Source organism: Sorghum bicolor, chromosome 5 (genome assembly GCF_000003195.3).
Source record: "Sorghum bicolor cultivar BTx623 chromosome 5, Sorghum_bicolor_NCBIv3, whole genome shotgun sequence".
NCBI lineage: Eukaryota > Viridiplantae > Streptophyta > Magnoliopsida > Poales > Poaceae > Sorghum > Sorghum bicolor.
Genome location: NC_012874.2, coordinates 67425061 through 67452617, shown reverse-complemented (window position 1 = coordinate 67452617; position 27557 = coordinate 67425061). Strand labels below are relative to the sequence as shown.

Below are 27557 nucleotides of genomic sequence, written 5' to 3'. Positions count from 1 at the left end.
TGGAGTGATGCAAATGGAAACACATGTTCGTCAAATGTAACATCCCTGGAGATGTAGACTCGTCCTTCTTTGGGATCAAGGCACTTAAAACCTTTGTGTTGATTACTATACCCTAAGAACACACATTGTTTGGAGTGGAAAGATAGTTTAGTGGTGTTGTAGGGACGAAGATGAGGCCAGCAGGCGCACCCGAAGGTGCGAAGGGATGAGTAGTCTGGATCCTTGCCGTAAAGACGATAGAAGGGTGTCTCATTGTTGATTACCCTTGACGGTAGCCGATTAATTAAGAAGACAGCAGTTAGGAAAGCTTCATCCCAAAATTTGAGAGGCATAGTGGCGTGTGCAAGAAGGGTGAGACCGACCTCTACATTGTGTCTATGTTTTCTTTCAGCGGCGCCATTTTGCCGGTGAGTGTGAGGGCAAGACACACGGTGCGTGATTCCAGCATGTTGAAAGAAGGAGGTAAGGGCTTGGTATTCACCACCCCAGTCGGTTTGTATTGATCTAATCTTTTTATCAAATTGCCTTTCAACAAGAGTTTGGAAGTCTTTAAAACACTGGAAAACTTCAGACTTTCTTTTTAATAAATAGATCCAGACAAATTTGGTGTGATCATCAATAAAGGACACATAATAATTTGTTTTGGCCAACAGAGGTGGGAGCTGGACCCATACATCACTAAAAACAAGATCAAAAGCACTAGCAGAGATTGTGGACGATCTTGAGTAAGGTAGCTGGTGGCTTTTGCCTTGCTGACAGGCGTCACACACACTTTTATTTTTGGACTCTTGAGCAACCGGAAGCTGATGACGATGGACAACTTGTTGAACTATGACGGCAGCAGGATGACCTAGGCGGTGGTGCCATAGGGACACGGAGGGCTTGACGACTCCAAGAGCTTCTTTATTTGGCGACCGCACAGGATAAAGACCGTTCTCACATCGGCCTTCGAGGATCGGTTTCCTCGTTGACTGTTCCTTAACAACAAAATAATTAGGATGAAACTCAAGAAAAACTCTATTGTCACGAGTAAAACGATTTACAGAAAGAAGATTTTTGTTTGCACTAGGAACATGTAGAATATTCTTAAGCTGAAGATTTGTATTTGGGGAGCGCAAGATGCCATGACCAACATGGCTGATTCTCATACCTGAACCATTGGCTGTGTGCACTTGGTCACCTCCATGGTATTTGTCGCGAACAGTGAGCTTGTCCAGCTCACTGGTGATGTGGTCTGTCACCCCAGTGTCCATGTACCAGTTGGAGTCTACACCGTAGTGGGACGAGGTAGCTGCAGACGCCGACTTCTGTGGTGGCGTGTAGGAGGCATCATGCCTCTTGAAGCAGTCGAAGGCAGAGTGGCCTTCCTTGGTGCAGATCTGACAGAACATGCCCGGTTGAAACGGAACACGTCTGCCTCCACCACCGCGGCCTCCACTGCCACGGTTGTTGTTGTAGTTGTTGCTGCGGTTGTTGTATCCACCACGGGCGCCATTGTTCCTTCCTCCGCCACCACGGTATCCGCCATTGTTGTGACGCCCTCCTCTGGACGCCAGATTGGCAGAAGATTGATGTCCGCCGCCGCCACCACGTATCTCCATGCGTTGTTCGTGGCTGACAAGCTGAGCGTAGAGCTCCGCGACGGAGATCGGCTCAACACGGGCGGTGACCGCGGTCACCACTGGATCATAGTCCGCGTCGAGTCCAGTGAGGATACACGATACGAGTTCCTCGTCCTCCAGCTTCCGGCCTGCGGATGCCATCTCGTCCGCAAGGCCCTTCATCTTGCCATAGTACTCAGCAATAGAGGACGCACCCTTGCTAGCAGTGGCAAGGGCCATCCTTGTAGAGATCACACGCGCACGCGACTGCGAGGCGAACAGCCTCTCGATGGCTGCCCACGCGCCCGCCGCGGTGACTTCGTTGTTCACCTGTCCAAGAATTTCCTTGGACATGTTGGAGAACAGATAGTTCAAGACCATCTGATCTTTCGCCATCCATGCCTCAAACTCAGGATTCGGCTTTGGTGGCTCCTTCGAGTGTTCTTTCTCTTTCTCAGATGAAAGATATGGAGACGGTGCCTCGGCCGTCGGGTGAATGAAACTTGCAAGCTGCGATCCGCGCAGCGCAGAGAGGACCTGCGCACGCCATGAAGGGAAGTTTGCTCGGTTGAGCTTTTCGTTGGTGGGCAGGAAGGTGATGGGGAAGAAGGCAGCTGGCGGCGCAGGAGAGGAAGAGGTAGACATCGCGATAGTCCGGTAGGATTATGGCTCTGATACCATGTGAAATTTAGGGTTAACGAGGTTACCCCTAGGGATCCTCGGTTGCGTGTTATATAGATGGGAAGAGCCCCCATCGTGGCAGGTTACACAAAGCATGGGATTACATCTTGATATTCCTAATATATCTCAACTAACACATATTCCATATACACGGTACAACTGTACAACCGTAGCCCCTACAAACGTGCTGGACTAATTCTTCTAACAGAGAAGCCCGTATGTGGTGTGCTCGTGCAGCCGCGGTGCTTGGTGGCAACACAGATCTAGCCTGCGGAGTGGCAGCGCTTGGATGTGCTCGATGGTCTCTTGATGGGCTTCGCGAGCTTGTTGATGGATTTTCTTTTTTTGTTTTTCTATTTAATTAACCGAGGCGGGCATCAAACCGTCTTAGAAATGGTCATATTAACCGTGACCATTGGTCCGAGGTGGTTGTAAAAACAACCTTGGTAAAGCCTTTTTGTCTGCCTTGGTTAAAAATAATGTAGTAACAGAGGCTGTCGTCTTAACGTGACTGCCTTGGTTAGGGCACTCACAATGCAGACTCTATCATAGAGTCTAAAGTTATTTATTACCTCGAACAATGTGGACTTGGAGTCTAAATAAGACTTGGAGTCTTATTTTTTCTACCTCTTTCTTCAATAAATATGCTGCCACATCAGGAAAATACCATAAATAATATGTAATTAAGTGTCTTGGACTCTGTGATAGAGTCTTGCATTGTGAGTGCCCTTAATAACCCATTAACCACGACGGTTATTATAGGTCAACCACCTCCATTAAATGATTAATGGAGGCGGTCAATGTTGCTCAACCACCTCGGTTAATAGCCTATTTTTTGTCTCAAGGTGCCCGCTTCTATAAATCTATTTTCAAAGGCGGCCATGTGTGGCATGGTAGCAGGCTCGCTCCGCCAGAGCAGGTGGAGGGGCGCTCGCGGCGGTGGTGCACCCTCGGTGAGCTAGATCGTGGCGAATCCCGACGGATGCCGCTCCACCCACTCTTCCTCTTCCTCTTTGCGGATCTCGGTGGCCAGCATTGGATCTGGCTCGAGAGTGGCAAATCTGGCATCGATGCAGCGGATTCGGAGAGAGACGATGGTGCACACGTGGATGGGCAGCTCGCTCAATTGGGCCTGACGACTAGCTTGATTGGGCTCGCTAGTTTTTTTATTTTTTAAAATCAATGGATGGAGGCAGGCAACATAATGCAATTGCCTCCATCAATCGATTAATCGAGGCGGGCGGGGCAACTGCCTCCGTTAAGCCTCCATTAACCGATGGTTTTGATTCAAGGTGGTTGCAATGCTAGTAGTGAGCAATGCTATGGTGAAGGTCGCGTAGGCCACCGTAGACTAGAATAAAATTAGACTTGTACACATTGACCTCCCCAAGATATAAAGGGTGGTGTGGACTCCTAAAGACGGGATTCCTTTTGGGCGCTAGACCTGGGAAGAACACACCAAATAGAGATGGAGGAGATAGGGCTCTAGACCACCTACAAGACCCGATTGGCAAGAATACTATGATAGCACAATGCAATTAATCCCATGCAATGTTTTGGGGTTAATGGTTGCATTGTGCAGGGCACTCTGGCTTCAATTTTTGCTCTACTCATTTAGAGCGTCACCTACATCGATGAAAAGCATGAGAGAACAACATGATAGAAAAATCTTCACTACACGGTGCCGGTGGAGAGATTGATCAACGAGAATCTGCACTGATCTCTATCAAACGCAATCTATCTTCAGTACACGGAAAACGGAAAGCAACTAAAGATTTAGTGTCCTCCTCGGTTTCAGATTGGCCAACGGACTCGGGTTCCCCCATCATCGCCATATCTCGGTTCATAAAGTCTCCCGCTCGCCCTCCACTTACCATATATATATATATCGCGGCCTGCACTAGTACACAAACAGCGGTTCCTAACCCCTTTTCACAGGCGGTTTAGAGAACCGCCTGTGCTGGGTGCATGTGGAAATCAAGAGTTTCCACAGGCGGGTAACCTAGAACCGTCTGTAGAAATAGATTTCTACAGGCGGTTCAGCTATGCAACCCGCCTGTAGAAATGAACATTCTACAGGCGGTTCTCATTATATAACCGCCTGTGTTAAAAATTTTAAATCTCCCGCCCAGTTCTAAATTTTCCCACCAGAACCTTTTTTCATTTTATATTTTAATATATACATACAACATATATATATATATATATATATATATATATATATATATATATATATATATATATATATATATATATATATATATATATATATATATATATATACACGTAATATTCAAACTACTGAAGCCTAGAGATCATGTCAACCATTGCAACATGCAATTCATTTATATATATACTGTTACTTTACATAAGGTTACATTAATTACAAACATGATCACGCATCAAATTTATTCTGTTACATGCATTAGAGGTTTCACCTCTGAAACCTCTGCTCTAATAACCGGATCGAGTTAGCTTTAGCCTACTAATCTCCCTTAGCGCTCCGTATTCAGGCTTTGCTAGGGCGCTGGTCCGATCGTGATATTTCCCTTCGCTGGGTATGACTTCTCGCAATATGAATTTGCAGAGGTCCTCAACTATGTTGTATAAAGTGGCTTCACTCATGCTCTTCGTCTTTTCAAAGTCTTTTTGCTGCACAGAAAGTTAGAAAACATCATATATTTAATGTTCATAATACATAATTAACAACCTTAATTACTTAGAGCATTAATTACCTTATAAGGGTTAGTCATATATCTTCCGCCCTCTCTCATGAACTCACATACGTAGAATCCACAGTGGACCGATCCTGGTGGTTGCTTGTGACACTATATAAAGAAAAAGAGCATATTTGTGGTTGCAACATGATGCGTATTCTATGTATATAGCTAGCGAGAATAACTTGGTAAACTTTCATACGTATCGGCCACTTATGAAAGAACCTCAAAGGCTGCCCCTGTATTCCTGACTCGCACTTTCCCCCTTTAATCTTATAATACCTATAGGCCCTATGATATCAAAAACATTTTGCAAGTTATTGTCAAACTCTTATAAAATTTTGTATGCATATTTTACTTAGCTTACCGTTCTAAGAGAGAAATGAATGGTGCATAAGTTGTTGGTTCATAGTCTGCGGAGTCTAGGACATGCACACGTCCATGCTTGGGATTAATCATTAAGCAGATCCAGTGGTCCCTGAGAGAATGAACTTTGTGATCAAAGTGCGTATTTTAACTATTAATACGATGCATGCAAACTGACACTTACCTAAAGTTATATGGTGCGAATATTAATTCCCTGTCTTGGAACTCTAGCATTGTCATGGCTAGGTAGAGGCCGTAACTAGCTATTTGTTTCTTTTCCCTTTTCTTTATTTCGTCCTCCTGCTCTTTTGGATCCAAACCTTTTAAGGAGTCATGATCTTTTCCGATCCTAAAAGTGTGCTCGTCCTCACATATTCTCATTGGGCTCATATACGCGACCCTTTTATTCGCATTAGTGCTTGGATCCGGACCGTACCGCATCTGTTGCTGTTCATATTGCATTCTGCAACGTGCACTTGAATGTTAGTATTAAAATTTAATGTAACTCACAAATAATAACTCACAAATTTAAAGCATTGTATGAGTGACACTTACAATGCAAACACAGTTATGAGCTGCACATCGAGTCTTTGTAGGTTCATCATTAACCACATGTCCTCGAAGGTCACAATTGCTCTTGTATGATCACTATTAAATGCCTCTGCTAGTATATCTACACTGATCGTGTCAATGCCAACAGAAGCTGCTCTCATATACCAGTCATAGAACCTTTTTACACCAGCTGGGACCTTTTTAAGTTTATCCCAAGTGAGTAGAGGCCTACCCAACTCATATTTCTTAGGGACATATTTATAATCATCTTTAGTGGGTGGCCTAATATTTACAAAAGCTGGTTCAGACTTCTTCGCTGCCTTCTCGTGCTCAGCCAAGTCAACTAATTTTGTCGTGCGGCTCATTGCAATTCCTGACAAAAATAGGGCAGTACCAGCAGACTTCCTCTTCTTTGGCTCGAACGGCGAAACCAATTTGGGCACCGAAAATTTTAACTTTTTTGGTGGCGGTGGTGTCGTCTCGTCATCTTTGGTTGGTTGTGGTGGTGTCTCGGCATTTTTGGGTGGTGGTGGTGTGGAAGATTCTGGTGGTGCTGGCGAAGGTTGTGGTTTAGGTGATGGTGGTGGGGATGGTGGGTGAGGCATTATAGGTGAGGATGGTGGAGCGAAGATCGGAGAGGGTGGTAGACTTGGAAGAGTTATGGTACCACCGACATCTGGAAGGGACGACTCCTAAGTCAGTGGTACTTCTTGGGATGAAGGTTGTGGTACCTCAGACAACAGGACGTCTCGTCGAGGCCAAAGAATGAAATTCTTGATAGCTTGTCCCAGCTTCTCAATACCCTCAGGACCAGGAATGTCTAGCATGTTATCCTCATATCCTTGGACAACTGTCAGCACTTCCACCCTACAATAGTCCTCTGGAATTTCGCTACCATGAAACTGGCGCCCCGGGATTGCAAGTCCTGTGGCTACTTCCCTTATACGATTATTGTTAAGACCGTACCTTATGACTAGGGAGCAACGAACAGGACTTTCAATCTCGTCAACTGGATACCGGTCCTTGTTTCCAGTAGACGCCACACTACTTGGGACAACTGGAGCCTGTTGTGATGTTGTCGGGGCGACCACTAGCTACATCTGGCGAGGCTGACCACTCAATTGGCTAGACATTGCAGACGCCAGTCGCTGCATCAACTCAGGAGGAGGATCGGAGAGCATTTTATTCATCACCTGTTCGACTTCTTTCTTAGCCTCATCCTTAAAAAAATTAGACAATTCTTCCTTGTAGCGATCGCGTTTTCTATACATTCCTTCCCACTCTGGTCCGAATCCTTCTTTCCATCCTTCCTTGGATGAGATACCTCGTACACGACCGGGATGCTCTGGGTTACCCAGAGCAACAGTAAGAACATCCTTCTCCCTTTGTGGCTTAAATTCGCCTGCTTTCTGCTTAGCTGCCACCTTGAAAATATTCTTCGCAGCCTCTTCGACCATTGGGTCAGCAAATGACAAGCCAGAATTGGCTTTCTTTGCCGGTACCCGAGCACGAACCCACCGCGAGCCCCTACGACCAAGTTGGTCAGGGAGCGCCGGCAAACCCTGAGCCCTCTGCGCTTCATCCTCTTGCTCCCATTGGGCAAGCTTGCGCTGGTAACCATCTGTGCCTAGGTGGTGGTGGTACTTGTTCCTTTTTGCGAGTTCAGATTTGGATTCGCTCAAAGCTTTGAACTCATCAGAATTCCTCTGCTCTAGAAACACTGCCCACTGACCAGCTGTGATTTTATACCTCTTTGTCGGGTCCAACCCTTTCTTTGCCCACTTTGAATTCAACTCAGACTTGTAATTCCTAAACATGATCCCCCATTGCTTCAATGTGTGCTCTTTTACGAGGTCTTCTGAACCCTGAGGTAAAACAAACCTCGTAAGCAGCCTGTTCCACATTCTTGTGATCTCATTGTTGTCCACATTTTTCCACTCCCTGACTGTGATGTCAAGATGGTCCCTAACTAAGAAACCGAGTGTATTACGCCACTTAGGTAAGGTCTCCGCTGGAGCTAAGGGTTGTCCAGTCGCACTGACATCTGTAACTCTATAGGTTACTTTTGGGAACTGATTCAATCCTCTTTCACCTCGTTTCCTTTTGTTCCCGGTCTTAGTGGTCGTCTCCGTCGTCGGCTCAGGTGCACTTTCATGTGCAACTTCTTCTTGGGATAGGATTTCCTCCATTTCTTTCAATTGAGATAGCACCTCCTATTCATATAAAGACATGTAATTATGAATGAGGCGCATAAAAGTATAGAAACATATAATTATGAATGAGTAATTCACCTCTTCTATCTCTGGGTTGTAATCGGGGTCACGTGCGTACTCACGACGGGCGTTCCTCTCTATGCGAGGATCAGGAATGTCGCTTACCGAGGTCTCGTACGAAGGAGTTGACTCACGTGACCCTTCTGCCTCCTCCGTGTTGTGGGACCCTTGTTCCTTCTCTGCGTGCTCGGGCCTTTTTTCTTGCTCCGTGCGGTCGGACCCCTTTTCTTGCACGGTGGGGCTAGACCCTGGTCCCTTCTCGGTGCAGTCTGACCCTTTTTCTTGCACCGTGGGGCCGGACCCTGGTGCCTTCTCAGTGTGGTCTGTCCCTTTTTCTTGCACGGTGGGGCCAGACCCTGGTGCTTGCTCCATAGGGCCGGACCCTTGTGCCTGCTCCGTGTTTTCACTTGGAGAAGTCGTCATTGCAAGATTCTAAAGCATATATGTTATCAGAAATGTTATATAGTATAGTATGAACAATGAAGATAATACTCTAAGTCAATCGTTGACTAATAAATAGTTGACTTATAAATAATTAAAAGTGAATATTTGCTACATCTTTTCTAGAAAGCTTACTAAATTGTGAACTTTGTTCTAAACATTACTTTAAAATACTATAACTACACATGTGCTTAACCAAAAATTGTGTTGTTTAGCTTTTGGGAAAGCTTATGAAAAGTACTACAACTCATATATTTACCTTAAGGCAAGATTCACATCTTAACTGAGTCAAACAATATAAACATGCAAATCTACTAAGAATAAGAGCAAAGCAACATAGGGCATTAGTTATTTTTATATCTCTTAATCTATTATTCCTAAATTCATGAAACAATTACTAGACCTCCAATATCATATGAAAAGCATATCACAATAATTTCATATTTATTTGAGCACTACTACTACAGTTATGAAAAAGACAAATACAATAAGCAATTAAAACCTAACTGCCTAAATCTATTTTTAAAGCTAAAATTTCAAACTAAAACATGACATATTATAGATCTACTGGATAGACAATTTTACAAGGATTCCAAAAAGTCTATATTTGCTATTTTACGATTTTTCTAGCATTTACTATGATTTTCCAAATATCATTCCAAAAACAAATCACATGGTCACTGACGTGTGGGCCCCACACGTCAGGATCTTCTTCAACCTCGCGCAGGGGAGGGTTCTGTGCCCGTGCTGCGTAGGGGAGGGTGGGGGACCTTCTCGGTGGTGCGCAGGGGAGGGGAGGGGGTGGGGAACAGGGAGGTGGGGGTGGGCGGCGGCGGCGGCGATGGGGAGGCCGTGGGGCGCAGCGGCGGGGCGGCGGTGGTGGCTGTTACCGGAGGCGGAGCGCGGACGTCGGAGAAGAGTGGGGGGGGCATACCTACTGGGCTTGGGGTCGGGCGCGGAGCAACGGCGGCGGAGACCGGAGGCAGAGCGGCGGCGAGCTCGGCGGCGGCGGTGGCAAAAATCGGCAGCCTGACGGCGTAGGTTTGAAACTTCGTGGCGCCAGGGACTTGGAAAATTTCAGGGGCTGGACGCGGCCCTTTATATGCGCGGCATTTCTACAGGCGTTGGCATTGACCACCGCCTGTAGAAATGATTTCTACTTGCGGTGGTCAATGCCAACCGCCTGTAGAAATACATTTCTACAGGCGGCTGGCTATGTGAACCGCCTGTAGAAATGCATTTCTACAGGCGGTTTGCTCTATGAACCGCCAGTAGAAATAATTTTCAATTATATTGTTTGTACATTATTTGTTGTAACATAATGTAAAATAACTTGTATATTATATTGTTTCTACATTATTTTTAATGTAAAATATATTTGTATCATATATTTAATGTATATTATAATATGATTATATTATGTGGCATTTGACAAAGCGTTACGAAAGTGTAGTTCTAAATCGAAATCGAAAGGTCTCACATATAGTTTCATAAATTTGAGTGAGATTACATGATGACTAGAGTTTACATGATGAATGACAAATACAATCTAGGCAGTTACTATTCTTCCTTGTCCATCAGCGCGCACCCAAGGCAAAGAACTTTGTGAGATGCTTCGCTCAACATTTCTTATCTTAGCAGGATAGTCATCCACAAAGAGGGACATGTCGCTGAACTGGTTAAAATCCTCGAGATCCGCTACACCATCAACTCCTATTGTTTGTTGCTTTCCTGGAAAAACTACATGCTTCAGCTTGTCAGTAGTTTTCTTCTCATTCTTAGAAAGGATCTGTTCAGCATAGAACACCTGTGCAGCACGGTTACCAAGGATCCACGGGTCATCTTTGTATCCCACTTTACTTAGATCAAGAACTCTGACCCCATAATTATCCACTGTGACATGTTTATCTTCTACCCATTGACATCGAAACACGGGGATCTGAAATGTACCATAGTCTAGTTCCCATATGTCCTCGATGAAGCCAAAGTATGTAATAATATCACCAGTTTCGTCGTCTATGGCCTCGCATCGAACACCACTATTTTGTGTCATGCTCTTTTTATCCTTGGATTTGGTATGAAATGTGAATCCACTTATGTCATATGTTTGCCATGTTGTCACTTGGCGTGATGGTCCAGATGCCAAAGCCTTGATGGTTTGTTCCTCAATTGTTTCCCCAGATGGAATATCCTGCTCCCTTAGCCATGTGTACAATTGTTTCTTGTGTTCCTTCATTATCCAATCATTCGTTTGCCCAGGATTATGTTCTCGAAGCTCATTCAACTGTTGACCGAGCAAATGCTCCATAATCGAGAGCTGATGTAAGATGCTGTGATGTGCCTCAAGGACTGTGTTGTAATCTGGCGGGATGAATGATTTCCGTCCAATCCTCCCACTTCCATGCAGCCTACCCTCATGCCTTGATGGAGGCAAACCTATTGCGACCTGGTCTTTTAGGACACTATTGCAGAATGGTCCTCCGGACTCAACTGCCTCTTCAGTACAGTACCCCTCTATCATGGATGCCTCAGGACGAGCACGACTTGATACATAGCCATTTAGTATTGCCATAAAACGCTCGTACGTCCACATTTCATGCAGGTACATGGGACCCAATGCTTGTATTTGAGGAACTAAGTGCACCACAAGGTGCACCATGATATCAAAGAATGATGGGGGAAAACACATCTCAAACTGTGACACTGTCTCCACTGCGAATTGCTGAAGGGATTCTAACTCATCACGGTCAATTACCTTTTGTGTGACCTTATTGAAAAAATAGCACAATCGTGTGACTGCCATCTTCAAGAACACTGGATTGATAGCCCTTATTGCAATAGGGAGGAAAGTAGTCAGCATTACATGACAATCATGTGAGTTGTAGTTGGTGAGTGTAAGGTCTTTCATTGACACAATACTTCGTATACTAGAGCAGAATCCAGAGGGGACTTTCAAATTCTTCAACCACTCACACATCACATGTTTCTCATCTATGCTGAGGTTGTAGCTTGCTGCTGGGAGATGGTACTTTCCATTTTCTTGAAGAACAGGATGAAGCTCTTTTTTTATACCTAACTGTACCATGTCGAAGCGTGAATTGAGTCCTTCCTTTGTCTTCGTCTTGATATCTAGCAATGTGCCAATTAGGCTTTCAAACACGTTCTTCTGGACGTGCATACCATCAATCGCGTGTCGTATGTCCAATTCTTTCCAGTATGGCAAATACTCGAAGAAAATGGACTTCTTCTTGAATGTTGCCCCTGGAGTTGGTTTGACATCCTTTCTTGGTTTTCCATCCTTTGTCTTCTTTCCGAACACAAAGTTGATGTTGCTCACTATTTTGAAAACTCTCTGGCCTTTGCTATTACCTGATGGTGCATCTGAGTTCCTTTCATCATTATTGTCGAAGTACTTATCCATCTTTTTTAGGCGGTACCTGTGCCCTTTTGATAAGAAGCGTCTATGCCTCATGTACACTATTTTCTTAGATGCATTAAGGGACACATAATGGGTTCCATCTATGCACACCACACAACCAACCTTTCCCTTGAATTGCCCTGACAATGTGAAGAGAGTAGGGTAATCATTGATCGTAACAAAAATAATTGCTCTTAGTATGAATGAATCTTTGCGATACTCGTCCATCATTTCAACACCTTGTATCCATAACATTTTCATCTCCTCCATTAAGGGCTCCAAGAAAACATCCATGTCAACTCCAGGTTGGACTGGTTCAGAGATAAGTATGGTTAGCAAAAGGTATTTTCGCTTCTGCATCAACCATGGAGGAAGGTTGTAGATGGTGAGAATCACCGGCCATGTGCTGTGCTTGCTGCTCCTCTCAGCAAATGGATTCATTCCGTCGGTACTCAGTGCAAACCTAACATTTCTTGGTTCGCTGGCAAAGTCTTGATGGTTCTCATTAAAATCTTGCCACTGCTTTCCATCGGCTAGATGGCGAAGCTTGCCATCATTTTTGTGCTCATCCGAAGCATGCCAACTCATTAGTTTTGCATCGTCAGGGTTAGCAAACAAACTCCTCAGCCGATCTATCACTGGAAGGTACCACATCACTAAAGCAGGAATCTTTTTCTGCGCATAATAATGAACCTCTTCTTTATCTTTGCTGGTGGGTTTTGAACTCTGCTGGGTCTTCTTTTGGGTCTTCTTTCGCTTCTTCCCTGCTGTACACATGGAGGCAGCACAATCCTCATGTCGATAGTCTTTATTTGTCTTATACCGACTTGCACCACACTTTGGACACTTATCCAAGTCCTTGTATTCATCACCGCGATATAGGATACAATGATTCCTGCACGCATGGATCTTCTCGACACCCATAGTGAGCGGACTGATCAGCTTCTTTGCATGGTACGTGTTAGCAGGCAATTTGTTCTCCTTGGGAAGCATGTCTCCGATAATACTTAAGAACGTATCGAATCCAACATCAGACAGACCATACCTGGCTTTTGCCATCAGTAGTTTTAGCACATATCTCAGCGTCGTGAACTCTTTGGTACAACCCTTGGACTCATCATACAAAGGCTCTTCAGCCGCCTTCTTCAAGGCCTCCATCCCTTTCATTAATAACATTGATGGTTCAGTATGACGATGCAACATTGCCTCTAAGAATTCAAAATCTTCCGCGGCTGTATCATTTGGTAAGACATGAGTTCTGTCATCAGCATTTCTCCCAGCAAAACCACCAGCAGTGACATTTGGCACAACATGTTCACTTCGGTGTGTGTCGTGCAAAAACTGAAATCCTTCATCAGGCATGTCTGGACCGTCGACGTCAATATTCGCAGGGTCCCCAATTGTATAAGGTGCCGAGCTACCCTCTCCATGCTTTGTCCAAATCAAGTAATCCTTCATAAATCCTCGGCATACCAGATGAGAAATGATTGCTTCAGTATCTTCAAAAATATTAATATTTCTGCAGTCGATGCATGGACAATATATGTGCTTCGTCTTTGTTCTCAAAGCATGGTTCTTAGCAGCATCAACAAACCTATGGACCTCAGGTATGTATGATGGATCTAGTCTTGATAAGTTATACATCCAGAAGGACCGCTCCATCATGAGCTGTGCAAAAATTAGTAAATTAATTGATCTCAATGCAAAAGAGGTAGTTTAGGAAAATTGTCATCTAACCTTTCAAACAACAACTTGTGAAGATGAAAACCTCGGAGCTAACATTAAAAATAAAGACAAAACCCTAAGTAATAATAAAAAAACTAACAACTAAATCAAATTGACAAGGTAGAAAAACACCATTGATGGATTCAACTAAATAGAAAACTTATCTTTCTCTTTCTTCCCAAGCATGGAAACACCATTCATGGAAAGCACTACATATATATTTCTTGGATTCACTAATTAGAGAAGAAAACATAGAAAAAAAAGAGAGGAGAGACTTCATCTAACCATCTTAAGCAACCTCATTTGAGCAAATATAGTCCATACCTAGCTATTCTACTCTATCTCTCTCATGGTGAAACCCTAGATCCAAAAAGTAGCTCTAATTGAGCAAGAGGGCACAAAAAGAGCCTTAAGAGGCATCAACTAACCTTTCTTAGCCACCTCCTTCCAAGAAATGAAGATCAAAACCTCCCCCCTTGTATTTTGGGAAAACTGGACCTCCAAGATGTGCTCCAATGGAATGTGGCTGCTACCTACAGTTCTGCCCGAGGAGGATTAATTGATCTCAATGCAAAACAAGTAGTTTAGGAAAATTGTCATCTAACCTTTCAAACAACAACTTGTGAAGATGAAAACCTCGAAGCTAACATTAAAAATAAAGACAAAACCCTAAGTAATAATAAAAAACTAACAACTAAATCAAATTGACAAGGTAGAAAAACACCATTGATGGAATCAACTAAATATATACCTTGATTCACTATAATAAATTTGATAAGGAAACATGGAAATATATAAAAATACATATTGCATAATGAAATCAAATTTACATAAAAATGAACATCCTAAACAATAGAAAACTTATCTTTCTCTTTCTTCCCAAGCATGGAAACACCATTCATGGAAAGCACTACATATATATTTCTTGGATTCACTAATTAGAGAAGAAAACATAGAAAAAAAGAGAGGAGAGACATCATCTAACCATCTTAAGCAACCTCATTTGAGCAAATATAGTCCATACCTAGCTATTCTACTCTCTCTCTCTCTCTCATGGTGAAACCCTAGATCCAAAAAGTAGCTCTAATTGAGCAAGAGGGCACAAAAAGAGCCTTTAGAGGCATCAACTAACCTTTCTTAGCCACCTCCTTCCAAGAAATGAGGATCAAAACCTCCCCCCTTGTATTTTGGAAAAACTGGACCTCCAAGATGTGCTCCAATGGAATGTGGCTGCTACCTACAGTTCTGCCCGAGGAGGAAGAAGGGGTGGGGTATTTATAGAAAGAATAGCACAGGCGGTTTGCTTAGAAAACCGCCTGTCCTTTAACACAGGCGGTTTTCTTATGTGAACCGCCTGTAAAGACCTGTTTACACATGCGGTTTTTAAATCTTGCCGTACAAATTTACAACACAGGCATGTTACAAGTATAACCGCCTGTGAAATTTTTTTGCCCCCGCCGGCTTAGAGCATCTGTGTACTAGTGCTGCAAATTTATATTCCGATCCATCAATATGGGCGCGTGCATGTCGCGCTCCGCCTCCGTGGATGGCAGCGGCGATGCAAACAGTGCCTCAGTCATCGTCGCCACGGCCGTGAAGGGGTCGCACGTCCTCAAGATCGACGGCTACTCCCGGACCAAGGGACTCGGCAATGGCAATTTTCTCAGATCCGTGCCCTTCGACATCGGAGGCCATACCTGGTTTATCAGGTACTACCCTGATGGTGCGACCAAAGAGAGGATTGGTTGGATAGAATTGTACCTGCATCTCGATCGCAACAATGCAACGGTTGCTGAGGCAAGCTATACATTCAGTTTACTTGACGACGTCGGAGAAACAGTTCCGTCGTATTGTTTCAGCGACAGCGTCATACGTACTTTCAACTACTCCACAGGCAACGGATGGGGATACCCAAAATTCATACATAGGAAGGCCCTGGAGGAATGAAACTACCTGAAGGACGACTGTTTCAGAGTTAGGTGCGACGTCACTGTCTCCAAGAAGATCCACACAGAGGGCAGCAGCTCGCAGTTCGTCACGGTGCCACCGTCAGACATGAACCGGCACATCGGTCGTCTCCTGTCGTCAGGGCTGGAAGAGGATGTCACGTTTCAGGTTGGAGACGAGACGTTCGCCGCACATCGGCTTGTGCTCGGTGCTCGCCTGCTCGGTCATCAGTGTTCTTGGCAGAACTCCTAGGCCCCATGAAGGAGAGGAACGGCAGGGTCGTACGGATTGATGACATGGAGCCAAGAGTGTTCAGGGCTATGCTGCACTTCATCTACACGGATGAGTTTCCTAAGTTGGACAAACGTGATACCATTGCCATGGCTCAGCATCTGCTCGTCGCAGCGGATAGGTATGACCTGGAGAGGCTGAAGCTCATGTGCGAGCACAAGCTGTGCCAGTGCATCAGCACTAGCATGGCAACGACTACGTTGGTGCTTGCAGAGCGGCATGGCTGCAAAGGGCTCAAGGAGGCATGCCTCAATTTCTTCAAGTCTTCGGGCAATCATGGATGGTGATGGGTTTCAGCACCTTACAAGCAGTTGCCCCTCTCTTCTAAACGAACTGCACGCCAACGATGCTCGCTTAGTTGACCCACTGGGACAGTACTGTCTTATTATCTAGATGGTTAATCAAGAAAGACCGATAAATTATCTAGAATGTACACTTTAATTACTAGCAAGGCAAATGTTAGATGTCAGACACAGTTATGAAATTTACTGTTGGACACCTTAGGCCTTGTTTAGTTCACCCCGAAAACCAAAAAATTTTCAAGATTCTCCATCACATCGAATCTTTCGGTACATGCATGAAGCATTAAATATAGTCGAAAATAAAAACTAATTGCACAGTTTACCTGTAAATCACGAGACGAATCTTTTAATCCTAGTTAGTCCATAATTGGATAATATTTGTCACAAACAAACGAAAGTGCTACAGTAGCGAAGTCCAAAATCTTTTCGCATCTAAACAAGACCTTACTTGTTAATTTATTCATTTTTTTGGTTTAAGAAGATGGCGAAAATGTCCTTTCTTCTCTTGTCCTCAACCTCTGCCTCCCTCCTACCTCTACTGCCGACTGCCGTCATTCGCTTCCTCCTTAGCACCTGCCGCCATAGGTCTTCTCCGGAAGCCGTTCGTGCCTCCCGCCACTCCACGACACCGGAACAGCCAAGTGTACCGTACCCATGCATGCATTGCTGTGACGGAGGAGACCCATGTGCAGTCCACTAAACTTGTCGCATCTGTTGGGCGCAGTGGTGCGAAGACAAAGGCCTTGTTTAGTTCCGAAAAGTGAAAAGTTTTTATACTGTAGCACTTTCGTTTGTTTGTGACAAATATTATCCAATCATGGACTAACTAAGATCAAAAGATTCATCTCGTGATTTACAGCTAAACTGTGTAATTAGTTTTTATTTTCGTTTATATTTAATGTTTCATGCATGTGCCACAAGATTCGATGTGACGGAGAATCTTGAAAATTTTTTGGTTTTCAGGGTGAACTAAACAAGGCCAAACTAATAAAGTTACGAAAACTTTCTGACTATATAGGATACTCGTAGGGATATTTAATAAGAGTAAAGTTGAAATATTATTTCTTAATTAATTACGTTTTAGTTACCATAACTTCTATTTAAACGTCAGCTTTTTTTAGGTATGGAGGAAGTAAAAGATAAAGAGATCGAGATGAGCATTTACCTAGAGTATACCTCGTCTTTTCTATGCAGTGGTCATTGAATAGGGACGGGGTTGTGGTGGTCAATGTGGGACTAAGTAGATGCATGTGCATTGACTAGCACGGGAAACAGCGGCTTCGTCTAGTGCCAGAGGCACTGGGCAAAGCCTATTAAACACTGGGCAAACGCTTTGCCGCACTCGGCAAAAAAAAAGATGGCAAAGAACGCTTTGCCTAGTGTCATTTGTCGAACACTGAGCAAAGACTTTGTTTAGTGCCAACCCCACACTCAGCAAAGTAAAATTGTTGTGACGGCCGGCGGCTGTTAACGGCAGGTTTGCCTAGTGTAGGCACTCGGCAAACTTTTACAGTTTATTTTCCTTTCATTTTTCTTCGCAAGCTTTTTTTTTACCAATTCAAGAAGGCACCCACACAAAATCTAGTCGCCAAAATGAAACAGTTGTGGGGACCCTTTTTTCGGTTTGTGTAAAATTTGACTCAACTAGATAATTGTTTTTCCCTGTACGTAACAATCATAATGATAGAGTAATTACTCTTTTCAATGTGAATTCTTGTAGAATCAACGGGGCAAACAAATTTCCCTGTGGATTATAAAAAAAAAAACAAATTTCCCTGTGTGTTTATTCACGTGCATTAAAAAATTGAATCGTGTGGGTTTTTGCATTGCCCTGTCATGACTATATAATCCGACATGTTAATCATGGTTTTCCCTATCAATATATATAGCTAAAAACGACAAAAAGTTTGTCACCCAAGGGTAAATTCGCGTTTCATAGATGTATGTCACCCACAGTAGATAGTAGTTCACAATAGGGATATACTTTCATTTTGTCTTACCAAAGTAATTGCCACACAAATTCAACACCACCATTTATATTACCCAAAAAACACAACCGCACATTAAATTATTTCATGGTGGTACATATATGTTTGCTAGTCTAACGCTCTTGCTCATGCACCCCTACACACTGGTGGTGGCACAGGCTACCGTCTCTGGCCACCATTCAGTTTACCATCTGAAGAACAGTTTGTCTGAAGGCAATAGCAGATGTCTTTGCTGTCACAGATTCCACCCGAATAGCCTTCAAGTTGGCACCGATCTTTGCAATGCTGGCGTTCGCCGCCGCATAAGCCAAGCCGGCTGCGCACAAACGGGTTGCACGGCGGCCAACTTACAGCTTGTACGTCTGCTCAACCAAAAGGAGATTTGTTTTTGCTGAAGTCACAAGTTGGAGGTAGAAGAAGAGTAAAGGATGTGATGAGTCGTATGTTACCTGATGGTAAAATGAACGACAGTACTAGGACGACACATGTAGCTGCAGCGGCGATCTTGTTGCAAGCCATGGTTGCAAACTTAGTCTGTAGCTCGCGATCAGTTGATCCTTTTTCCCGATATTCAATCAGATGAAAGGGGAGAGCTGTAGTTGCCTTGGATGGTAGGCAAGGGATGCATATATTTATAGAGGATCATGGCATGTGAAATGCATTGTTTCCGTTTTTACAGAGTACCGATTCATTTCCATCCTTGAATGTGGGGTGTACTGTTACTAAAACTTTTGATTTAACAGGAAGATTTATTTGTACTGACAGTTACAAGGAATTATTACAACTAATGTAAGAGCAGCTGAACAGGAGGATTTTAATTTACAGCTTGATAGTCATGCTGTGTTACTTCTAGTGCCTGTATAGGGATTGATGTGAGCTTAGAGCTTCCAGGAAATAGCAGGAATTGAAACCTGACTTGTTATTAATTTATTATTGCTCTATGGAGTAATAAAATATGGACTCCCAGTCTTTCTTGTATGTATGTATAAATTAATTCCGATAAATTTAATATTTCTATTTGTACTTGCTTAGGGTGATTGCGGTCACAAAAGGCATAGTGTCTTACCAAATGACTAAGATGAGGGGCTTGGTATGCATTAAACACATTTAAAGACTACTAAAAATCACAAATCACAGCTAGTATGGACCGGTTTTTGGAACCGGCAATGGACAAGCGGCAGTAATGTACCTGTTTTTTTATTTAACAGTCACTGTCATTAACTGAATGATATAGTTAGGAAAAAAATGTGTGCTTCAAAGGATGGAGGAAACAATGACCTCAAATCTCAAGCATAGTCTCCAAAACAAGTTGTGGTAGAACCGCCTAGTTTAACCCTGATTATGCACGTCTATGAACCACTTGACACTAGACATGCTTAACCTGAAGCAGAGCTGACTCTACGGACCAAGAGAGAGAGAGAGAGGTAGTCCAGAGGTGGACATCTCTTGGTTTTTCAAGGGGAAGGAGAGACAATGTCGCTGTACTAAGGCCCCATTTGGTTGCTCTCAGTAACGTTTACCACCCGTCACATTGAATGTTCAGACACATGCATGGAGTACTAAATATAGACTTTTTTTTGCAAAAATATAGACTATTTACGAAACTAAAAACACAAGTAGAGAGTAATTTGCGAGACGAATATTTTGAGCCTAATTAATCCTTGATTGGACACTAATTGTCAAATAAGACGAAAATGCTACATTAGCTGTTAAACTTTAACGTCCCCAACCAAACACCCCCTAAATGTACACTGGCGGTCTCTTAACTATTACCGTTGTAAATCTGGTTTCTATTTACGGTGTCTATAAGAGAAGCACCCGTGTAAATATATTATTTCTACTAGCAGTAGGCCAGTAGCCTTAAGAAAACTGTCAGTAAAGATGTATTTACCCTAGCAGTTTCCTTAACTTAATATTGTCAATACAAATAATTTGTAATCAATTTTTTATATGATCTGGATATAAAAGTTGTGCTACTTGAAAAGATCTAAAACCATTTAGTTGACTACTTTATTATTTAAAAATCGTGTAGCACCTGGAAATTATGTTTTATATGATTAATTATTTTATAAAATTCATATTTTTAAAAAATTCAAATCACTTCGGATGAGGGAAAAATAACAAAAACATAGCAGTAGATTTTATGAGACCGAAAACTTTGTGACAGACTGGATACGTGGGGAACGTTTATGCCTTTGTCCCAAGAGGCTATAAGGTGAAAGGGTTAGGATAATAACATTGGGAGGTGTATAAGGTCGCACGTTAGACTTCTGGCAACCACAAGCGTGCAAAACAGCGTGAGTCGGTTTTTAAGTGGTGCCCGCTGATTTTCACTTGCCTTTTACAATTACGGTTAATAAAAACAGATAGTCAAAAACATTTTCTATACTAGCTATGGTCTCATTCTCTCTAAACTTAATTTGTTGCCCTTAATAAGAAAAAGTTTACATGCATAGTGGAAGTATTTTACAAGATTGGCCTTGTTTAGTTCACCTCAAAAACCAAAAACTTTTCAAGATTTCCTATCATATCGAATCTTGCGGCACATGCATGGAGCATTAAATATAAATGAAAACAAAAACTAATTGCACAGTTTGTCTGTAAATCGCGAGATGAATCTTTTAAGCCTAGTTACTCTATGATCTATGGTCTCATTCTCTCTAAACTTAATTTGTTGCCCTTAATAAGAAAAAGTTTACATGCATAGTGGAAGTATTTTACAAGATTGGCCTTGTTTAGTTCACCTCAAAAACCAAAAACTTTTCAAGATTTCTATCGAATCTTGCGGCACATGCATGGACCATGGAGCATTAAATATAAATGAAAACAAAAACTAATTGCACAGTTTGTCTGTAAATCGCGAGATGAATCTTTTAAGCCTAGTTACTCCATGATTGAACAATGTTTGTCAAATAAAAACAAAAGTGCTACAGTGTCGAAATCTAAATTTTTTTCAGATCTAAACAAGGTCTAATTGTAAAGGCCTCATTCTCTCTAAACACTATAGCTTATTAATTTCTGTGTCTCTGATTCGAGCATCAGGGTGCCACATGGTTGAGCAGCTCGCTGAGAAGGGAGGGGCACCTGGTTGTCAGACCCTGAAACTCGTCACTATCCTTGATCGCCTTCAGATTGCCGGGAGACATGAGAAACTTGAAGCACGCCTCTTTGAGCCCTCTGAAGCCATACTGCTCTGCAACCTCCAGTAGTGTAGTCGCTACCGTGCCAATGTTAACGTAGTCACAAAGACGGTCCTCGCAGATGAGCTTGAGCCTCTCCATGCCATACTTATCCGCCGCCACAAGCAGATGCTGACCCACGGCCGGCGCGTCGCCGTCCATGTTAGGCAGCGAGTCCGTGTAGACGAAATGCAGCATGGCCCTGAACACTCTCGGTCTCGGCTCCATGTCATCGATCCGTACGTGGCTTGTGGCCGTCTCCTTCATCTGCCCAAAGAGCTGCGCCATGAACACCGGCGACCGAGCGGCGAGCACGGCCCGGTGCGCGGCGAAGCTCTCCTCGCCGACCTGGAACGTGACGTCCGTTCCTACCTGGGACTCGAGGAGGCGCGCGGCGCATGTGCTTGTGCATGTCTGATGGCGGCACGGCGACGACCCGCCGGAGATGCCGCTGGTGCGGACCGCCGTCCAGACGGTGACATCGCATCTGACTCTGAAGGAGTCGTTCTTGAGGTGACTGATCCAACCATGGCGTTCCTCCTGATGAATTATGGAACTCCCATTGTTTGGCATGTGTAAATACTGAAAGTGCTAGTTTCCTCGCCGGAACGCATCGATGGGAATCCGACGGGATTGAGCAAACTGAACTCCCAGGTTGCCTGACGTCCCTGCCATTGCTGTGGTTGAGGTGCAGGAAGAAGCCCATGCAGCCAGAGCTGTATTTAGGATACTACTACGAGTCACAAAACGATGCAGTGCAACAAGGCGCGTAATAATATAGGAATTCTGAATCTGAGCAATTAAGTTCCAATAATTCATATACGTATTACTTGACATTAACAAGAATTCTCAGAACATGATATTTGACCCGAAAGTGATAGTAGCATGCATATGGATTATGGAATAATCATATATGCTAATATAACAGTACTTTCCTTTCACGAAGCAACGTTGGCAAGCAGCTCGTTTAGAATACAGGGGCAACTGTTTGTCAGATGCTGAAACCCACCATCATCAGCATCCATGATGGTCTTGAGATTACCCGGAGACTTGAGGAACTTGAAGCATGCCTCCTTGAGCCCTTTGCAGCCATGCTGCTCTGCAAGCACCAACGTAGTCGTCACTGTGCTAGTGTTGATGCACTCGCAAAGCTTGTGCTCGCACATGAGCTTCAGCCTCTCCAGATCGTACCTATCCGCCGCCACGAGTAGATGCTGAGCCATGGCAATGGTATCACCATTGTCAAACTTAGGAAACTCGTCCGTGTAGATGAAGTGCAGCATATCCCTGAACACTCTTGGCTCCATGTCATCGACACGTATATATGACTTGTGCCCTTCTCCTTCATCGGCCCAAAGAGTTCCGCCATGAACACCGAGGACCGAGCACCGAGCACAAGCCGATGCGCGGCGAACGTCTCGTCGCCGACCTGGAACGTGACGTCTGCTTCAACCCCTGACGACAGGAGACGGCCGATGTGCTTGTTCATATCTGACGGTGGCACCATGACAAACTGCGAGGTGCCCTCTGTGCGGATCTCCATGGAGACAGTCACATCCATCCGTACCCTGAAACAGTCGTAGCTTGATTCCTCTAGGGCCTTCCTCTCGATAAATTTCGGAAATCCCAGTCCATTACAGAACTTGAAAGTATAAACGATGCCATCGGTTAAACAATACGACGACGGAACTGGTTCTCCGACGTCGTCAAGCAAAGTCAGCGTTATGCTTGCCTCAACACCCGTTGCATGGATGTAACTGAGACACAGGAAGAAGGATATCCAACCAGAGTGTTCTGTGCAGTTACCATCAGGGAAGTACCTGATACACCAGGAATGGCCTCCGATGTCGAAGGGCTCGGAGTTGATGAAGTTGCCTTTGCCAAGTCCCTTGGTCCGGGAGTAGCCATCGATCTTGAGGACGTGCGACCCCTTGACGGCCTGGGCGACGATGGCTGACGCGCTGTGAGCAACGCCACCGGCGCCAACTACAGAGGTCGACGACGACGACATATGCAAGGAAGGAGTTTAAGGTGCTGCTGGTCACAACTCACAATCACAATGGGGAGTGGAGGGAGAGCGAGAGGCTTTTATAAATCGAGATTGTGCCCGACGGTCCAAGCTGTTGGTCCCAGCGGAGTAAATTAAGGCGGCGGTGTGCGGAAGACGAGAGGGCAATAGTTTCGGGAGACGAGGCGCCACGAGTGCCGCCGATCAACAATCTAGCAAGACACCGAAAATAAATTAATCTTAGCTGGTTTTCCATGCAAGAGTACTGGAGTACAGCATATATAGATCTACAGATAGATTACGGCCGTGTTTAGATCCCAAATCTTTACATTCATAAGTTATCGTTTGACCGCCCTTATAGTGCTGGGCTTATGGTATGTTAGATCCCAGATCTTTACCGACACGATATTTATCCCTATTTTTTCGCCCAATGTCTGTTTGAGCCTACAGTAAAAATTGCTTTCACTGTCAGCTAATTGTATTATCTGAGAATCACCACAGTTTTATCCGGTGTGGATCGTCCTTTGACATAGTGATGCCGGGATCAAAAGGCAACTGCGCTCCACCGTACCTACTGTTAACCCGTGGTGAAAACCACCTGGAATCAAATCCCATTTACCACCTATAGTTCCTCAGCTCACTGTCTCCCTTCAATTCTCAACTCACAACCTTCCTTCCCCATTCATGTGGCCATTTTTCAGAGTTGCTCATGGAAGCTCTAAATTCTAAAAAAAATGCACACCACTCCCTTGTTGTAAGGAAGGTAACTAGGAAGTCTTTATTTGCATAAGTAGTGGGTAATTTATATGTTAGATTATGTACTTTTGATAATGGCAAATGAGTGATTCTTTATAATAGAGTATATCTAAACACTATTATTGAGGGCCAGAAAAAAGAAGGGAATCCTTAAATCTAATGTAGCAGTTGTGGTTAAGGGGCCAATGCTTGATCCAGTTGCTCTTGCTCACATATTTACACTAGAATCACACATTGAGGCCTAACAAAAAAAACTCATGCTGCTGCGATGCCACTGGAACATGATTATATCATCAGATTCAAATATGCAGTGACAAAAAACACAGATTAAACAAAACTCATCAGTTACCAAACAAGTAACTGAAACACCTCACTTTCAGCCATACTACATTACTACTCCATATATTAGATCAAGTGCATTACTTTGCCCTGAAACGAAAACTAAATAAAACATACGCATGTCCCAATTTGAAGAAGTCAAGGACAGGTAGCAGCATCCTTGGCTAGCAGCAGCTCCTTGATAAGAGATGGGCAAGTAGTCAACAGATGATCAAAGCCCTCTGTTGCCATGACTGTCTTCAGATGGACAGGCGACTTCAGCAACTCAAAACATGCCTTCTTGAGCCCCTGGCAACCATGCCGCTCAGCGAGCACCAGTGTAGCGGCCACGGTGCTTGTGTCGATGCACTTGCAGAGCTTGACCTCGCAAATCAGTTTGAGCCTCTCTAGATCATATCTGTCTGCTGCTACAAGTAAATGCTGGGTAATCAGAAACACATCTCCCTTTTCAATGAAAGGCAAGGCGTCAGTGTAGATGAAGTGGAGCATAGCCTTGAACACCCTTGCTTCCATTTCTTGGATCCGTATAGAGTTCATGGCCTTCTCCTTCATGGGGCCAAAGAGCTCAGCCTTGAACACCGACGACCTTGCAGCCAGCACACACCTTTTATTTGTTTTGAAAGACAACCAACGAAAAATTGTCAGGGATGCATATATTAATTAACAGAGAAGAAGGAGTGTACTCCCTCCATCCCAAATTTCAAGAATTTTGGAGAGTTAAAGCATCTCAACTTTGATCAAAATTATAGAAAGAATTACAACTATTTATAACATCAAAATAGGTATACTATGAAAATATAATTAATGAAGAATATAATAATGCTAAGTTGACACCACAAATATTATTATCTTACCATATAAATTTGGTCGAATTTGAGATAGTTTGTGACTCTCCAATATTCTTGAAATGACTTATAATTTGAGGTGGAGGGAGTACAACAAAATAAAACAGTTTTCAGCACGCACCTGTGTGCAGCAAACATCTCTCCGGCAACATCAAATGTGACATCGGCCCCCACTGCGCCTGAGAGGAGGCAGCCAAAGTGCAGGTGCATGTTGGACGGCGGCACCATGACACACTGTGTTGTGGTTGTGGCCTCTGTGCTGATCTCCTTTGAGACGGTGACATCGCACCTTACCTTGAGGCAATCATCTTTCAGATAAGACGATGATTCCTCCAGGGCCTTTCTTGCAACGAATTTGTTGAAACCCCAGGATCCACCTTTGGACGACGAGAAGGTACGCATACAGGATTTCTGGCTGAACGTCGGCACAGGTTCACCAATGTCGTCGAGAACACTGAATTTGAATCGAGCTTTGACGTCTACAGCATCTGTATGATCATGCTGAAGATAGATAGATATCCAATCGGCACTGTCCAAACAATCGCCATCAGGGTAGTACCTAATATACCAGCGATGGCCACACACGCAGAACGTGCTGGATTTGATGAATTTGCCAATGCCAAGCCCCTTGGTCAAGGAGTACCCTTTGATCTGGAGCACGTGTGACCCAGTCACAGCCTCGGCCACGATAGCCGACGTGGTCACCGCCTCGCCGTGGCCGCTGCCGACGGCAGACTCTGCCGTGCTTGACATATCAGCAAAGAAGGAGCGGTAGTACTAGGCTACTACTATAGCTAGTTCTAGTTCTACGAACGGCAGCGCAACCACCGAGGAGACACAAGCTGCATCATCATGATGGCTTTACCGTTTACGAGGGGCCACCCGGCCGGGCACGGGAAAACCAATTTCCGGCGGTATTAATTTGAGGGGTAAAATCGAGGCGACGCCAGAATTAATCGCAGGTTCCGTGAAGACTGGCGGACCTGAAGGCGATGTACAGTCCCGTGCGTGTTTAATCCGACCCACCAGACGGAAACAAGATAGTATGCGTGTATTTCTAGCAAGGATTATTTAATATGTAGTAGAGTAGTATAGTTGAGAAGAAATTAAGCATGTAATATTCAAAATATGTACTCGAGCATAACTATTTATTGTTATATATCTCACAGTAACCAGGATGCCTATATAAATATTCTATTATTATAACTATAAGAGCAAGGGCTTCATATATATAGAAATTAACTAAACGTGAACTGAGAAAGGAAGAACAATTATCTATCAATATAAGATAGCTAATATAATTAAGCAGAGATGGTAGCAAAACATTGTATTTATCCATGATGTATTTTTTTATAGAGGAAAGGTTTTAAATAAGCCAAGAATGCAATTATTGGTAATTAAAGGAAATTGTTTTGGTGCCACAAATAAATTTCAGACGGCAAACAATCGTGCAATCAAGCAAACATTCAAACAAGCAAGCATTTCATCACTCAATGTAACCTAAATGCATATGGTGAATTTTGATGCAGGGTTTTCAAAAAAAAGATTCCAAAGGGTTTTGATTTGAAATAAAATCGGTTCAGAGAAACCGACAACAGTCAGCTTAGCCGACATCCAGAGGCCTGGGACGCTGTTTCTAGGATGAAAATAGCGGGAGTGGGCTCAGGGCACTCACAATGCAAGACTCTATCACAGAGTCCAAGACAATTAATTACATATTATTTATGGTATTTTGCTGATGTGGCAGCATATTTATTGAAGAAAGAGGTAGAAAAAAATAAAACTCCAAGTCTTATTTAGACTCCAAGTCCACATTGTTCGAGGTAATAAATAACTTTAGACTCTATGATATAGTCTGCATTGTGAGTGCCCTCGGCCGACTAGGGGACTTGGCTAAGCCAACTAATTTGGCTGAGGAATTTCAGGTGAAAATCTTCCAAAATTCATAATTAATTCATCTGGACTCTTTTTTGTGAGACAATTCATCTAGACTCTAAATAAAATGAACTATATATGTTTTTTTATCAGCTCGAGGAGGAAAGCAAATTGTGCATTTGAGAAACTTGGTCAAGCCTCTGGCTGTTCTGCACCTGAAAAGCGGTATTCTTCGCCCAAGCGCCAAATGTGA

At 43.7% G+C, this 27557-nt stretch overlaps 3 pseudogenes; 1 reads left to right on the top strand and 2 right to left on the bottom strand.

Moving 5' to 3' along the window:
- Positions 15299 to 16405, top strand: LOC8068302 (annotated as a pseudogene).
- Positions 21341 to 22187, bottom strand: LOC110436011 (annotated as a pseudogene).
- LOC8068300 lies at positions 22420 to 26182 on the bottom strand (annotated as a pseudogene).